The sequence below is a fragment of the Schistocerca cancellata genome, chromosome 8 (genome assembly GCF_023864275.1).
Source record: "Schistocerca cancellata isolate TAMUIC-IGC-003103 chromosome 8, iqSchCanc2.1, whole genome shotgun sequence".
Taxonomy (NCBI): domain Eukaryota; kingdom Metazoa; phylum Arthropoda; class Insecta; order Orthoptera; family Acrididae; genus Schistocerca; species Schistocerca cancellata.
This window is the reverse complement of record NC_064633.1, coordinates 464,421,426-464,438,120: the sequence shown is the minus strand read 5'-3', so window position 1 is coordinate 464,438,120 and position 16,695 is coordinate 464,421,426.

Sequence of the window (16,695 nt, the reverse complement as noted above, 5' to 3'; positions counted from 1 at the left end):
GGATGAAGTTGTAAGACAGGTACATGATCACGTATTATATAAGTACATGGTGCAAGACCCCCAGGTTATTGTAAAATTAAGATTTATTTAAAAAAAATTAAACACTGATTGATCATAAGCATTGGCAAAGATGTTAATTATGAATGCGCGGTAAAAATAATATATAAAACCTTCGTTAAACTTTTTGTACATGAATTTGTTTTCACACTCTATCTTGGATGTAGAAGTTCTGTTAAGCAGTGTCTGGTGGAGGATGATGGGCTATGAGTATTTTGTATCACACATGTTTGAAATAAGAAAGAAATTTGATACCAGTATTAAGTATTTCTTATTGAAGTGAAGTGAAACCAAGTAAGGAGAATTTTCTTCATTATGACAAGCACCAGTGTTCTTGGAATCTGCTGCCTGCAGCCACAATTGAAGAAGTAAGAAACTAAGTCCAGTAGCCTAAAAATTCATATAAGCACAGAATATTTCTAATAATGCAATTGCGTTATATCAATTTAAAAAATGTTTTCCTTTGCATATTAATAATATTTAGTAATATTTATTATTATTATTGGTGTTTTGCCCTTAAAGAGCGCATTTGGACTAAACTACATGGCCAGTTCCTTTTGCTGCCTTCCTTGCTGCCCAAACTTCCCTCATTCGCTCGCTGTGTTTCTGTTTCCGGTCCTCTGTCCATGCTTCTTGTCGGCTTCGTGTCTTCGGCTTCATCTTGATTGCCTTTTTGGTTGCCCATATTTCTTTCATCTTCTGGCTGTGATCTTGCTTTCGTTCTTCGGTCCATTTTATGCCTGTTCGTTTGTCGCATTGTATCTCATGTAGTTTACTTTTCTTAATGATGTTTCTGAACTTTATTCTGTCATTTATTGTGTCTGCTGTTATGTCGAGCTGGTTCAGGTCGTTTTCTACCTCTGCCACCCATTTGTTGTTTCTAGTGGTTACCCAGTCAAAGATCTGTTTGGTCAGCCTGTGTGATGGCATTCTGTATAGGTGTCCATAGAATTGTAGTCTGCGTTTTCTAATCTTTTCTGTGATTGTCTCTGTATGTTTGTACAGTTCCTCTGTAGGTTTCTTGATCCATATTCCATTGTTGTTAGTTGCGCCAAATATTTTCCTAAGTATTTTCCGTTCTACTTTTTCTAATTGTCTGATACGTGTATGCCCTCGGATTAGTGTGGTCTCTGCTGCATATAGTGCCTCGGGGAGCACCACCGTGTCATAATGGCGTAATTTGGCTTTTTGTGAGATAGACTTCTTGTTGTAATGATTCCACACTACTTTGTATGCCTTGTCCAGTTTAGTCTTTCTTTCTTCATTTGAGTCTCTGTTATGTCCACTCATTTGTAGTGTTTCACCGAGGTATTTGAAGTTTGCTGTTTTGTAAATCGTGCCATACTTTGTGTTCAGAGATGAGAGTTTCTTTGTGCTCATAAACTGTGTCTTTTCGTAAGAGATCTGTAGTCCAGTTTTGGAAGCGATTTCATGCAGTTTTTCAATAGCGTCTTTTGTTTCCTTTATACCTTTCGTGACAATCGCCAAATCATCTGCAAAAGCCAGGCATTTAATCTGTAGGTTTCCTAAGGTTATCCCCTGTTGTGATGTTTCCCATTCTTTTATGACCTTATCTAACACTAGATTGAAAAGGAGAGGTGAGAGGCCATTGCCTTGTCGGACACCTGTGCGAATTTCGAAGGGCTCTGATAGTTCCCCACAGAACTTTACTTTGGAGGTCGTGTTGGTTAAAGTTTGCTCTATGATAGCTCGTGTTTTGTTGTCTACTTTGTATTCTGCTAGAATTTTGAAGAGAGTTTTCCGGTCGATAGAGTCGTACGCCTTTTTGAAGTCAACAAAGGTAATTATCAGGTTCTGTTTGTGTTGTAAAATCATTTTCAGGTTCCAAATTTGTTCCGCACAAGACCGCCCTTTACGGAAGCCTGCTTGGTATTCCCCAATCAAGTGGTCGGTTTGGCATTCTAGTCTGTTCAGTAAAGCCTTAGAGAGGATCTTGTATGTGACCGGTAGTAGGGATATTCCTCTGTAGTTGTTCGGGTTAGTCTTGTCACCTTTTTTGTGTAGTGGGTGTATCAGGGCAGTTTTCCAGTCGTCAGGAATTTTCATGGTTTTCCAGATGTCTTCCAAGATCCTGTGGATGTCTTTGGTGAGTTCTGGGTCTTGTAACTTCCAGATTTCCGCGATGATGCCATCTTCTCCTGATGCTCTACGATTCTTGAGTGACTTTATTATTTCTTTAACTTCTTCCAGAGTTGGAGGTTCACTATCTGGATTGTATGTGCTCGTTTCTGTCATCATTTCTTCCATGGGGGGGTCCGTATTGAGCAGTTTTTCAAAGTACTTTGCCAGAATGTCACAATTGTTTTTGGTATTGGTTTCTAGGGTTCCATCCGGTCTTCTGAAGCACAAGTTGGGTGGTTGATATCCAGTCATATTTTCTCTGAACGTTCTGTAGAAGTTTCTTGTATTGTTCTTCATGAAGTCCGATTCGATCTCTGTCAGTCGCCGTTTGTCATACTGTCGTTTTTCACTGCGAATGATTTTGCTTGATTGCTTCTGTGTTTTCAAGAAGTTCATCCAATTCTCTTGGGATTTATGGCAACTAAATTTTTTCCATGCACTGATTCGTTGGTCAATAGCTTGGTCACATGTGTGGTTCCACCAACGGTGTTTCCGTGTTCGTGGTGCTTGTGCTAGTTTCATGGCCTCTCGGATTCTTCGTGAAAGTTGTGTCCAGTCTGTCGTTTTCTCCTTTGTGTCTGGTTTAAAGTAACGTATTCTGGATCTGGTCTAATAATTTTGTTCTTCTGGAGCTTTTTCTTGGGCAAAAGACGAATCCTGATCTGTAGTAGGTGGTGGTCTGAGTCGAAGTAGCCTTTACGGGTGTCTATGTTCAAAATTTCTTTTTGTGAGTCTTTCTGCACTATTATGTGGTCGATTTGTAGTTCTTGCTTTCCGCTGGGGAATTTCCATGTGGTAAGTTTTCGTGTTGGTTTCTTGAATTTTGTTGACATAATGGCGAGGTCGTGGCTTTTGCAAAAGTCTATCAGATGTTTTCCGTTTTTGTTGGTGTCCTTGTGTGGAGTATGTTTTCCTGTGAGATGTCTGTATATCTTTTCTTTTCCGAGTTTGGCGTTGAAGTCTCCCAGTATTATTTTGACTCTATGTGCAGGAATTTTTCTGATAGTTTCTTCCATTGTCGTCCAGAAGTCATCAATTTCGTCCGGGTTTTTCCTGTTGTAGTCATTAGTTGGTGCATGTGCTTGATTATTGTGTAGGATTTATTGGCTGATTTCACTGTGATGGTGCTGATTCTTTCGCTTGGTGACGAAAAGTCGATTATGCTGTCCGTGATGGACCTGTGTACTGCAAATCCTGTGCCAAAAAGCCTTAGGTTTTTCAGTTGTCTCGATGGTTTTCCTTTGTATATTCTGAAATTCTCCGTGTTGAAATGGTCTTCGTCTGTGAATCGTGTTTCTTGCAGTGCACATATTTTGATTTGAAATTTTTCGAGAGTGTCTGTCAGTTGTTTCATCTTTCCTGTCTTCATCAGTGTGTTCACGTTGAGTGTGCCGATGTAGTAATATTTATTTATTTTTTATTACAGCACAATTGTCGAGCTGTGTGCCAGGTTGTGAGTAGGGTTTGTTAATTATTGTTATAGTAAGAAATTTCTATGACATTCTTATTGATCATAAAAACTAATTGTCTGTGTTTTATGTTTGCAAGAACCACAATGGGGAGCAAGTAATGCAAAAAGGCAAAACTGAGGAGAAAATTTTTGAAAGGAATAAGAATTGGACCAAGGTCATGCAAAATTTTGCATAGTAAGATGTTTTGTTTGACGCAGCAAAGGTAAGATGGCTACGCAAGTTGCTTGCATGGTTACACTTGGTAGTGCCTCTTTTGATGTATATAGAAACCTTTTCCTCATTATTCCCTTCCTTGAATTTTATTTGCGAGAAATTTACAGGAATTTTCAGTGTGATGCATATTGTGAGAAAAACATAAATAAAACAAACATAAATAAACAAACAATAGTTTGAATATCATAACATATGTAAAACAGGCTTAGACATTACGTAAATTACATTTATCAAGTGTAATAACTAGCGTATGAAAATTTAACATTTTTGTGAAAATTTTATTTTTTCATATTTATATAACATGGACGAAAAATATGTGCCCATTGTTGATAGTGATAGCAAAAACTCAATCAGCCAAGATGACGTAGAATTGTGTGATCAAACAATTGAAGTTAATGCGCTATGCATGCCCACTGCAGAAAGTTTAAGTAGATCAGAGATGAGTGTCGCAGGTATGTCAGATGATAGCGATGCTCCGCAGCAGAATAGCCTTGATGACACAACGTTTACAATTGGTGAGACAATGTCACGAATCTCCCAGAGTGACATGCCACTCATGAATGAAATATTGGAGAGTGATTCCAATATGAATTTTGACAACACACTACAAACACCACTTGTTCACATCACAAATATTAAGTTAGGAAGTACAGCTGATGGTAATCATAGTAGTACAAATGAAGCACTACTATGGCAGTTATTATCTAACACAAACATGAAATTTGATAATGTAAATACAAAATTTGATGATATGAAACACAATACGAACATCAATTTCTGTGATATGAAACAAGATATGACTACCAAAATTGATAAGTTGATACAGAATCTGAACACTGTCACACAAGATATGAACACAGTAAAAAAGCAACAAAACACTGTTACGCAAGATCTAAATACAATGAAGCAAGAACAGAAACAAGTATTCAAGGATTTACAAGACACAGTCTCACAGAAATTCGATGACTTAGCCAAAAATGTTCACATTGAAACTGACAAAAAATTGAATGATATGGAAAAACAGGTAAAGCATGAAGCACTTTCTGAAGTTAACAGTAACATTACAGAGCTAAAACAGAAGATAGATTCTTTTAACGACCATCATGATCGAGTAGAGCAACAGATAAAGAAAATCACAGATGCAAACACAAACATTGAAGCCACACAAATCGTTTGGTTTCAGCAACAAAAAAAAAAAAAGTAATCACTGTTGTTAAGAAACTAAACAGAGACTATGAAGGTTTACCTCTAACTGTAGAAGAGCTTACTTTAAGGGTAACAACATTAGAAGCTGACTCAGCATGTGCTAAGAAGGAGAGAGAGACGATCAATGAAAATCTGAGTGATATTATTAGTCAAGCTGAAGCAGGTACATTAGATAATGGTAATACCATTGCAGAGAAATTTCTAATTGATTGCAAGTTACACAGATGTAGTAGAAAAGGCTATTCAGAAAAAAGAAAATGAAATGGTGAACAAGGTAAACATTAATCAACAAGCTGCAGAAAATACAATCTGCAATCTTTCAGAAGAAAATATTACTGGATCTTGAAATATGTATGTAAATAACACACAGGCTAAAGTGAACAAACCACAACCTGTTGATATTTATCCACAAATTGCCACGAGTCCCACAGCAGGTACCAGTGACAGTTGTAGAATGCAAAATGTAAACATACCCACAATTCCAATACCTGAGCAATTAACAAGCAGAATTACAGGTAACTACAATAACCACATAAATATGACCAAAAATGTCATGTGTCTGTCAACTATTTTTGCAGATGAAGGTTTGCTGAGACATCGACAGTCTCCTACATTCACTACCAAGGGTGAAAGAATGAATCCTGTAGTATTTATGAGTTTTGTCATGTATTTCCATGCAACTGGATGGAAGCATGAAAAATCAAATTTGTCGTGGGATATACGCAAGGTGAAGTTCTTTTATGGGCAACTGAAGTGGCCAAACATTGCAGCACTTATATCAAATTTGAACGAGCTTTCCTCGACAAATACTGGTCTGAGGTGGTGCAAGAAAGACTCAGATGAGAGGTTTTCAATCCTGCACTGTTCTGTGGCAAATATGATAGCCTATGTGGATACTTTGAAAAATACCTGAACAAGACATGCTACTGGATGAACCAGATATCACAGGTAGACGTGTTAAAAATTTTGAAAAGTCATTTACCATCACACATTAGAGAAAAATTAGTCACAATGCCAGAGCATGACGCTGAATATTTTCTGTCAGTGCTTGATTCTATTGACTTAATCTATGAAGAAAGACCCTTATCCAATAGAGCAACAGAAAATCAGGCACAACAACAACGTAGTTATGTAAATCAGTCAATAAAACGTGATCTAAAAACAGAGCAAGGATGGTACACACCACAGCAAAGTTACACACCCAGAGATAATGAGTACAGTAACAGGAACAGAAAAAACAAATGATTTAAAAGGAATTTTCAAAACAACAGGGGTAATTTCATTGTACGAGTGAATTACAATTCACCATCACAAGGCCCTATGCCAAACATGAGACAGTCAGCTGCAGCAGTGGCTGACATGCGGCAGCAATGCCATGTCTTACGCTGTACTGCAGCCGACCTTTGGGTAGCAAAATAGCTGCACAACAGCTAACAACACAAATTGGCGAAGTACACACAAAGTGCAACTAACTGAAATTATTCCAAGTAATGAATTAAGTTACACTGCACTGTCAGAAAACACCAACTGGTTGTAGTTAAGCCCCAGGCTATTGACCTCTCAGGTAGTGGGGGCAAAGCAAAACTATGGTTTGACAAACAAGGTGACATCAAGGATGATTTGTATCAGCATGAGTTAAATACAGTAGATAAAGTCCAGGAAGAATAAATACAAGCAATCATTAAGGTGAAAATATTTAATATTGACACAGAGTTAATTTTAGATACAGGTTCAACTACCAACCTAATGTCAAATGCATTTTCTTGTGAATTGAAGAAGAGAGGCAAATTTCCAACATTTCTTATACAAAATTGCAAGGCACAAACTGCTACAGGCAGTAAGACTAAATTAGTTAAGCATCAGGCACTTATTCCATTACAAATTGAACATTTTACAGTGAAGTGCAACTTTCTTATAATTGACAACTTATAGCTAATTGTCTTATTGACATGGACATGTTTAGAACATACAAAACACAGACTGACATAGGTAATGGTAAATGCCACTTTTATGTAAAGGATCAGATTTTTTCTATTGATTTACTCAAAACACCTGATAAAAGTAACAAAAAAAAAATAGAGTCAAAAGTCATAGTGCAATATTAATTTCCAGCTGTAGATTTCACAAACAAATCTGATACTGAACAAGAAGCTAACACTGAGGTTAGTTACAAAATGGTAGAGCAGGAACTAAGTGAATCGCAAGTACTAAATGATATGCAATGACAAGAACTTTCTAACTTGTTATTTAAGTATTCAAATGTTTTCAGTAGGGAGCCAGTAGTAATCAAAGACTATGAATATAAATTTGAAGTCTATCGCATGAAACATTTTGTGCAATATCATATCCTATTCCATGGGCAAAACGAGAGGCAGTAAGGGAAGAGATCAATCATATGATTAAATGGGGAATTATACAACCTCCATTGTCACCCTATTGTAGACCAATATTACCAGTAAGTAAACCAAATGGTTCTGTAAGATTAGTTCTCGATGCTAGACGTATCTATAAGATTATAGTGCCAGTATGCATACGACCAGACAACTTGGACAAACAGCTTCTGAAGTTTTACAATACAAAATATTTCATTACACTCCATCTCAAGTGTCCTACTGGCAAATAAAGCTCCAGGAAGAAAGTAAAAAATATACAGCATTTGTTTGTCGTGGCAGAAGTTACAATTTTCGTGTTCTACCTTTTGGACTGAAAATTAGCGCAGGAGTGTTTAGATCTGCATTGGACAAGGTTTTGGGACCAGAATTGCTTAGCAAAGTCACTGTTTATGTAGACAACATGCTAATAGCCACATACACTTGGTTAGAACATATTAGGCTCATTGAACAGGGGCTTCAACGATTTGCAGGTTATAGAGTAACAGCCAATTTTAAAAATGTCTAGTTTTAGAAAGGAGCAAATCAAATTTTTTGAACATGATGCAGAGCAAGATGCACAAATCAAAATGTTATTAATGCAAGGTACAATACAATGGTCTGATTACCATAAGTTTTGTAAGCAAAGGAAAGTCATGCAAAACGTTAAGCAGGATGAAGGTGGAAAGGTAAATAAATGGTATCTGGAGTACAAGGGCATTTTCTTTCATGAGAAACATGAAGATTCTGATCAGTGGTGTGTGTGTATTCCTGAAGATTATATCAATGAATTTATAAGACACACACTTGAAGTATGGGGACATTATGGAGCAGGCAAATGTACTGAAAAAATTGCAACACTTTGTTATTTTGCAAATTTGAGAAGATGAGTCCTACAGGTATGAAGAAAGTGTGCAATATGTCAAAAGTCAAAACAGTCCATTGTGTCAAAGTATACTGAGCTATACCCAATACTCACAAAACACCCTCTGGGTATAGTATCCCTGAACATAGCTGGTCCATATCCAAGAAGTAAAGGAGGAGTAAGATACGCATAGCACTACATGATATTTTCTCAAAAGATATCAAAATGTATGACATTGAAAATGCAACAGCCACAAATATCAGAAAAAGAATTGAGGGAGACTATTTGAGAAGAGTAGGTAAACCAAAGGTACTAGTAACTGATAATGCTTCATATTTCATTGGGCAAAAGTGGAAACAATTTATGATCTCGCAGGGCATGAAGCATATATTAGTAAGCCTTTTTCACCCAGAAGCAAGCCCAGTAGAATGAGTCTTTACAGAATTTAACTGGTTTATTACAACATACACCCCTCACAAACACACCCTATGGGTAGAGTATGTAACTCTCTTCATGCAAGTTGTCAATAGCCTTCCACATTCTTCAACAGGTTTCACACCTAATGTTCTGGACAAAATAAACAAATGAGTGGGATTTGCCCATACAAAGGGTACCCACTACAGAAATGACACTACAAGACAAAATCAAACAAGCCATGGTTACACTGGAAAACAGGGCCAAGTATATAAAGAAAATTTATAACAAGAAACTGAAATGTGTTACACAATTTTTTGAAGGGCAGCAAGTCCTCTTACAGATGCACCCTAAATTTAACCATACATAATTTACAAACTACCATAGCCTGGGATCTACAGGTTAATTTATGAGAAAACAGGAAGAGACAAGGGTCTCCACCCCCACAAAGACATAAAAGCTTTATAGAACGATGAAGCTAGGTAGCATTTTTTCTTTATACCACAAGATAATTTACATAGTGTACACAACTCTAAGTCTAATTTTTCTTCTGGAGAGTATTTTAAGATAAAGTAGTGTGTATATGCGTAAGTAATTCTTCTGATTTGTACACGTAGGCATAAAATTAACAGCAATGAGCAGTAACACACCACTTCACGCAAAACAAAAGTATAAATGAAATTAGCTTATAGCTCAGCTGTCTGCATTCAACAATAAGTGCTGACATCAGTAGTAGGAGACGAGACAATGACTGGCACACATGCACGACAGGCTGACGGAAGGTGCAACCAAATACGAATGCGGTATATACAAGTACTTAACTTAAATACAAAGTAAACGGAAATACTACACAATTACATCTACTATCTAGGAACTAAGGATCCTATTGATATATGTACACAGAGTTTTAATTAAATGCTAAGCTATATACAACCTATTCACTGGCAAAAGGAAGCATTATGGAAACCTATACGAGATGTGTAAGCTAAGGACTAATGACAAAATACTATGAGAAATGTCAAATAATTTTCTTTGCAGAGTAAATGATCATAATGGGTAACAGAATAAATGAATGTCTGTGAATTTAAACAAAGTATGGAAATACTGTGGACATGTGCAATGACCAAATGTATCAGTGGCCATCAAGCCTCGAAATGCAATTAATTTTAAGTTTTTTCTTTCAATGACCAGTGCACCGCCATGGCACAGAAGAAGAGAATTACATCGAGAGTAGCAGGTACCAAATGAATAAACAGGCCGCACCTCAAGTAAACAATTTGGTTATAAGGATAATTATACAAAGGTCATAAGGTAAATGAAAAATGAAATATGCATCATCACAGTGTATCTCTGTGACAGTTATCAGTATCTATTCACTGCAGAGTCACATAAACATTTAAGCATGTGAGTTTACAAAAACCAATTAATTTTATCATGTCACATGAAGGCTTGAATAATGACATTTCCAGGTATTTGAGAAAAATAAGTCTATGATGGTTAAAACATCATGTTTCACACTAAACTACACGTGAATTGAAGTGAACAGCACTAACACATGAAGAAACAACATGATACTACGTGAATGATTAGTCAGTAGACATTATTTCAATGAAACAAAAGTTCCTTGGCGACTAGTCCATCATTGTACGAGTAACATATCCTCATAAATCCTTGAACCACTAGACAAGTATTTCCTTCCTTCCCTTCCAAACAAGGAGGCAATGCCAAGCATAGTTAGACCAGCAATGTGCAGTGTTTTAGTCCTATTTCCAATGTTTTTCTCCCTCCTGTACCTAAGTAAGGAATGTGCTCCCATAAATTATAAAAGCCCATCTATAAAATGAAGCATAAAAGTATCAGATGCTTGTATTGTGTCATAATAATGTGATATGTTATTTATTTGAACATGCAATGTGAATGAAGAGAAGTTGAAACTAACAAACAAACTGTAGTAACAGAACCCAGTTAATGAAAATTTTATGACGTTTTAAAACTTAAGAAATTTATGTTCATAGTATAAGCAACAGATAGAACGTCAGCCACAGGTATAAGCTATCATGTTATGTATATTGTTGTAACTCAATACTTGTATGAATTTTCATTGGAAACCAAACTCCATATGAAGAAATGAACTTTAAGTACAAGCAATTTATACTATGTTTTGGATAGCTATATGTGTCTTTCAACAAGTGGATGATGGTCAAGTGTGGTAACATGAACATGCATGTGCAACCAAATAATTTCTGAGTGTCATGGCTCTCAATGCTTGACACTTTAACAAGTGAACTATAGTTGTTCAAGCAGGTACTTACCTCATCGACGGATGCTGTTGGTCGGGGTTCTATCCTCTGAAAATGTGAATACGACAGGTAATAATGATGCCCGGGCCCTAAAAATGGACTTCTCATGCCGCAGCATCAGATTTTGAACAATAAGTGCACACCCACTGCACCCAGAATGAAGACAAGTGCCATGGTAATTCTTCGATACGTGACACTCAAGTAAAAGTGTGACACTCAATGTGAAATCAACACTAAGAAAGCAAGTGCATGTGTTAGCATCTAGCTCTTAGCTGCCAAATCAGCCAGTGTGCCAGCGTGAAACCCAGTAGCGAGAATGAAGCAAACTGAACATTATTGTTAGCACACTAAATTCAGATATGTAATGGACTACCCTTTTATGTGTATAGTCTTTTAATTTCTTGTAGAAATTTAACATACATAGGATAAGCTGACATATCCATTCAATTAAATAAAAGAGAGGCTGACAAATAAAGGGCATCAACCCCTATCAGCAAATGTAAAGATATACATAACAAAAAAAAGCACTGTACATATCCATATCATGTCAATGTACAGTGTGGGGACAGTTGTATAACTACATGGTGAAAGACCCCCAGGATGTCGTAAAATTAAGATTTATTAAAAAACAAAAAATTGAAACACTGATCGGTCATAAGCATTGGCAAAGTTGTTAATTATGAATGTGCAGTAAGGTGGGGGGGGGGGGGGGGGGGGGGACTGTTTTTTTGTGGTAAGGTGCAGACAAATGAAAAAAAAATTCATTCAGTTTTTTTGTACATGATTTTGTTTTCACACTCTCTCTTGGATATAAATGTTCTGTTAAGTAGTGCCATGCAGAGGATGACAGGGTACGGGTATTTTGTATCACACATATTTGAAACCAGTATTAAGTATTTCTTACTCAAGTGAAGAGAAACCCAGTAATGAGGATTTTCTTAATTATGACAAGCGCTAGTGTACTTGGAGTCTGCTGCCTGCAGCTACAATTGAAGAAGTAAGGAATGAAGTCCAATAGCCTAAAAATTCATATAAGCACAGAACATTTCTAATAACACAATCATGTTATATCAATTTAAAAAGTGTTTTCACATGCATATTTAATAATATTAGTAATATTTATTTATTTATTTTATCACAACACAATATTATCTGGTCACGGGAGCTGTAGAGCCACTTAGCTTGAGTAGTCAAACATTTTTGGAGGCATTTGCATAAACAAGATGTGGAACAGTACGTTAAAATGTGCACAGCAGGCTGAGTTTGGCCATCAGTGTGCTTCACTAAACAGGTTAACAGAAGTTAGTAAATCTTTTGAAAATTTGGCATGGATGTTTTAGGGCCTTTTTTACCAACATCAGCAAGGAATTGCTATATTCTCATTAAAACAGATCATTTATTGTGATACATGGAGGTAGTAGCAATCCCGAGCTGACAAGTGGACAAGGTAGCACAGGAGATGGTGCATTATTGGTTACTAAATTTTGGTGTGCCAGAAACACCACCAATTTGATGTCAGAATTAATCAAGCATTTGTATCATCTATGGCATAATTGCAGGGTAAAGTAATTCTATTACATCCATAAGTGAACAACAGGAAAAATGCTAAGCCACTATGCAGATAGTCATCACAGTGAATGGGGTAATCTGCTGCCATATGTTGTCACAGATTATGATTCTAAGATCTATGAAAGCACAGGCCTATCTCTTATAAGATGGTATATGATTGGAAAATGCCCTCATCGTCTGAAATGATCAAACCTAAAGTGGGAAGGAATGGAGGGGGGTTGGGGCAGTACAAAATTGTGCAAGGACATTACAAGAAGTGTGGAAGCAGGTACAGAAAGCCAATATGAAGACTCTCAAACATCAGGAATGAATGGGACAGTGCAATGATAATCACTGGAATACTGTGTAGGCTATGGGTGATATTAACAAGTCCCTACATACCGAAAGTGAAAAAAAAGAAATTTATTACCTGTTATCAAGGTCCATTTCAAGTGACTGAAATGACCTCAGCAGTGAATGTTAAGTTACAGATGCTGATGCATACAATGGTTGTATGTGACAGACATACACCTCCTATAGGGTGCACCAGATTCACTACTACTGTTTCCAGTGCCAGTCCTGAAAAAGGAGGAAGGTGATGATAAAAGGAAGGAAAGGCAAGTCGCACCCCACACACACACTCCATTTGCATTATTGTATGCATTAAAGTCACAGGAGTGATAGTGTACTAAAAATTGAGGTGTTTTGTCAGGTTTTTTGTGTCCTGTAACTCAATAATGGTGATAAGTGGATTGAGTGTTGAACAAATGATGAAGGTGTTTGTTGTTTCATTCTGCTCAAGACACTGAGCTGTGGATTACAATGTGTGGTTAAAGTTTGTTTCCACAATATGTTGTTGACAATCGTAGGGGATATTTTATGTGTAGTTTACTTAAATTGATTTGTCAAGTTAGTAGCTATTTGTGGATTGTTGTGTTTTTCAAGGAATGTCAGGAAGTTCATTCATTTTTGTTGTATGGAGACATTAGTAGGTAGCTGCATGTTCCATAGATCACTTGAATGATTCTTTTATCAAAATGACATGGAACAAATCAGTTTGCTGGATGTGCATACATGATTATTATTAATATTTGTTTTGAGCCCTTCTCATGCAGCTAAAAAAATTGCTTTGCTCTCTGTCAGACATTTTATGTTTCTACATCTAAGTCAGTACTCTGCAAACCACCATGATGTGCTTTGCAGAGGGTATACCCCACGGTACCAGTTATTAGGGTTTCTTCCCTTTCCATCCATGTGTGGAGTGCAGGAAGAACGATTGTTTGAATGCCTCTGTGATGCAGTAATTATTCTAATCTTATCCTCATGATCCCTGTGCGACCAATACTTTGGGGATTGTAGTATGTTTCTTGAGTCATCGCTTAAAACTGGGGCCTGAAACTTTGTTAGTGGACTTTCTTGGGATAATTTATGTCTATCTTCAAGAGTCTACCAGTTCAGTTCCTTCAGTATCTCTATGACACTCTCCCTCAGATTAAACAAACCCGTGACAAGTTGTTCTGCCCTTCTCTGTATGCATTCAATATCCTCTGTTAGTCCTGTCTGGAATGGGTCCCACACACTTGAGCAATATTCTATAACTGGTCATTTGAGTGATTTGTGAGCAATCTCCTTTGTAGACTGATAGTACCTCCAGAGCATTCTAACAACAAACAAAAGTCTACCACCTGTTTTACCAACAACTGAACCTACGTGATCATTCTGCTTCATATCCCTCCAATGTGTTACACCCAGGTATTTGTGTGAGTTGGCCGATCCCAACAGTAACACACTGATATTGGAGTCATAGGATAATACATTTTTTCATTTTGTGAAGTGCCCAGCTTTACATTTCTGTACATTTAAAGCAGGTTGCCAACTTTGCACCATTTTGAAATCTTATTGAGATCTCACTGAATTTTTATGCAGCTTCTATCAGATAGTACCTCATTCTAGATAACTGCATCATCTGACATTTTTATTTGCTATTGGGAGAAAGAGCAAAGATTTTTGTTGCTGTGTACTGAGCTCCTCTCTCAGCCACTAACAGTTTTAATAATGGGTAATGAAGGCAATTTTTGCCTCTAATGTGCACAACACTGTGTGTGAACTTCACTGTTCTTCTTAAATTGTGATGGATTATTTATGACAAACTTCATTAGCAGATAAGATGTACAGTATTGTGATGGTGCAGTTAAAATTCTTAGCTCCTTGAAGAGGTGTCTACATGTCATCTGTGGGTGAACACCACATAGCATTCTTCCACTCAATTTTTTGCAATCAGTATTTTCTTTCTAAGTAGTAAGTAAACCCAGAAAATTTTTTCATGAGACATTATAGAGCAGAAATATGCACAATATGTCAGGAGGTTAACTAATTTCTTTCTAAGATTAGCAATTATATGAAGCACAGCTTAACTATTTGAACTTAATTGTTCGAGAAGCTCAGTAATATGCTACTTAGAGTTCAAAATTTTATCAATATGTACATCCAAAAATTTGGAGCATTCTATCCTGTTTACTGACTACTGCTCATGTGCTACACCAGTTGTTGGTATGGCTCTATTTGTTGCACAGAACTGAATAAAGTTTGTTTTCTTCAAAATTTACGGAGAATACATTTTCTGAGAACCATTTAATAAATCTTTGGAAAACACAATTTATAATCTTTCTGTTGCTTTCTCCCTAACACAATTTGTTATAACACTACTGTAATCTCCTTGTCATATGTTAAGGGGAAGATCATTCATATATAGAAGGTGAATCACTTGAAATTTGCACCTCAGATATTACGGAAATGGAAAATGCTGTTGATGTGCAGTTATCACAGAATAGATTGGTAGTCAGGGGCTTGTATTGTCAGCCAATAAAAAGATCGTAATAATACTTAGAAAGTGCATTTTTTGTGTAAACATACACTTTTTTAAACGGAACAATGTCATTGATGAAAGAAGAGGGGGGAATTAATGTTCCTGCTGCTATTGCAGTTGATCTGCATGTTAACTCTCATGTAATCTCATGAGAAAGTGGCAGAGTTATGCAGTGCCCTATAAATTCTCCACTGACATAGGTTCCATCCATTTCACATCTCTCTCCACCAAGAGCTGCATGGAAATTATTATGAGAATCATGTTAACTTCTGTACATGGGCATTAAGGTAGGATACTGCAGATGTATCATGTATCTTGTTTAGTAACAAAGCCACATTTACCAGCCATAGCCAAATAACTGCCAAAATATGCACTATTGACCTGTTGACAACCCCCATTGGTTTAGTCAGTTGAAACATCATCATCAATGTATTGTAAACCTGAGGTGCAACTGTATGACTGTGTCAGATAATCTGCTTTTATTAATACCATAGCACACTTGAGTTCATGTTGAACCAGAAAAAACAAAGCTCAGTGTTAAGGAAAATGTACAGTCTACATACAATTTCACAATACATTCACAATAAATGTTCAAAATATCTCCACCAAGTTCAATGCATTTAGCTGCAAGTGTATGAACACATTGTGTGGCTCATTTCAGCTTCACAGGGTTGTTCTTAATTTTTTCTGTTGCATTCATAACGCAAGCAAGTAATGCCTCACGTGTACTGACTTTGTCCTCATAAAATATGTCTTTCATCCATCCCATATACAAAAATCCATTGGTGTTAAATTGTGTGATCCGGGTAGCCACAAACATGAAGCACCACAACCAATCAATTTCTGGGGAAAATGTTCATGTTCTGTAGCAGACCACCTCTAAGCATTCACATGTTCACCCAACAACATTGTCAATTATGATTGCAGTGGGCATGGGACCATCGGGATTTGACTGTTCATCAATGGAAACATGTCAGCTCTTTGGGTGAATCACATGTTTACTAGACTATGTTGATAGTTGTTTTCACAAACGCCAATGTTGAGGCAAACTGTAGCTCAAAATATGTAGCATGCCACATATGCAGGCTGTTGGGAGCAGTATTACACTACAGAAGACATTCTCTTGTGCTTGCATGGGACCTGTGGTTGCAATCAAAGACATGTCGACAGCTGCAAACCGTCTGCATCCCTTCATGCTTGACATCTTCCCCAATGGTGGTGTCATCTTCCAGCAGTATAATTG